Genomic DNA, 2025 nt, shown 5'->3' with positions numbered 1-2025 from the left:
CTGCCAGGAGCCCTCGAGGCTTGTGACGGACCCGTGCAGGGGCACACCCGCGCCTTCTCCCTCCCTTAGCTCCCGGGTAGTTGTGGGAGCGCGGATGCTGCTGCTCCTTTCTGTGATTCCGAATGAAGGCCGTTCGAGTTGTCGCTGTGGTTTGGGGTTTTTTGAGAAAAAGTGGGTGAAATAATCCGTTTGGGTCTGGAGAACACCTTTCTTTGTGTTTGGTCGCTGGCGAGAGTAGTTTGCGAGGTGTGGGGGAGGGGAGGGGGAGAAGGGACAGTGTTAGTTTTCCTGCCCGCAGTCTTCGTTCAGTACTTCGTGTACACTGAGATCTCTCTGGAAAGACATGCTCCCACCTGGAGGATAGGAAGGAGGCCTTGGCCTCTGGGGGGTTGCACGTTTCTCGTAAGAACCACGGCCTAGCGCAGTGGCCTTCGCCCTGGCCTTAACCCAATTACAGTTTTTGCTGCTTCCTTGGATTAGGAGCCCGTGGTCAGTGTCCACCCCAAGGCTAGCTGGCAGACGGTCCCTTCTGTGACCTAACTATCCCCTCTCCCCCGCACCTGACAACCCTCCTTCCTGAAACTTGTGTAACCTCTTATTAGCATAAAGAAAACAGGTACCTTGACAGTCACCTAATGACTAACAAGTTCCCTTTGGTTTATGGGTGCAAACCCTTCCCAGCTTAACTTTCTGAAACAAAGTTTATCAAGATGTGTAGATTCAAGTTTCTGGTGCTCCCATGGCACGTTTGACTTGAGTCTAAGGACACTTAACACCTTTTTCTGCAAAACCACCTTAGCCAAAGTTCCTTCCCCGGGGACTTTTAAAATTCTTTCTCGGCCTAAACTTCAGTGTTAACAATCAGTATCAATCTACAAGTGTTGATCAACAAGTGTTCCTCCGATGTTGTTTTTGTGGAGTGCATTCTTATGCAAAATGGAATTGGGGCTAAACTGGTTTGTTTGCTGCAGCTCTTCAGAATTGCCGATTGTGTAGGCGGTTGCCAGACAAGCTTCCCCACCCTCTCCTGGAGGGGTCATTGTGTCGAAGTGCTGGGTGATTCACTGTTTTGTCGATCTGATGCCTTCCTCTTCCCAGGACCCCAACTAATAGGTTGGGGGTTAGTGAGAGTCTTGGAGTGCTCTTGTGTTAGGACCAACCGTGGAAGTTTCTTCCCGGCTCGCTTATCCCACCTGGACCCTCTGGGATTCGTCTCACTGAATCGTCTGTCTCCTAACGAATGGGTACCTGCTGGACTACCACCGTCCCTGGCTCTGTGACATACGGGGTTGAGACCCAGTGCTGGGTGTTACAACAGATGGCACCCTGCCCCCTCAAAGCTGAATGCCAGCCTGCTTGCAAAGTGCCCAGGGACCTGGAGGGAGGAGGAGGCTGTTCGTTCTTCAAGGACTCCCCTCCCAACATTGCCTGATTGATACCTACAGGCCTGCCTGGAGGTGACTTCGGAGGTCTGAGCCCAGCCAGACCCCCTGGAGGCCTCCAGTCCAGCTTTCCGAGGGGAGAGAGCAAAGTCCACACAGAACCATTCTGGCAGTGCCTTCCCCAGCTAGTCTGGCATGTGTGCACCTGCTGAACTGTACTAGCTGCTGGGATGGCCTGGTTATGTTCAGGCTGGCGAAGGTCAGCTGTCAGGACCATTCATTTCTCACGGCCAGTTATCCTTTGTTGGGAAGGCCTTTACATTTCCTTGTGAGGTATGCAGGCCAGGCATAGTTATATATAGGTTGCACTTAAGAAAAGTCAAAGCCCAGTGAGGTTAGGGGACTTGGCTAAAGCCACACTTGAATTAGTGCCAAAAGTGGGACCAGAATCCAGAGACTCCTGACTCCCAAACTGGAGCATCGATTAAAGACCTATGCTGCACTTGGGCTCTGTGATCTAATGTGCATCTGGGATGGGTGATTCAACCTCCCACTCCCCAGGATAACGACTCCCCAATGCTAGGTTGACTTTTTTTTTTTTTTTGAGTTGGAGTCTCACTCTGTCGCCCAGACTGGAGTGCAG

The sequence above is a fragment of the Carlito syrichta genome, unplaced genomic scaffold, assembly GCF_000164805.1.
Source record: "Carlito syrichta isolate Samal-C Ts95f unplaced genomic scaffold, Tarsius_syrichta-2.0.1 Scaffold305867, whole genome shotgun sequence".
Classification (NCBI taxonomy): Eukaryota; Metazoa; Chordata; class Mammalia; order Primates; family Tarsiidae; genus Carlito; species Carlito syrichta.
Note: the sequence above shows the minus strand (reverse complement) of the source record.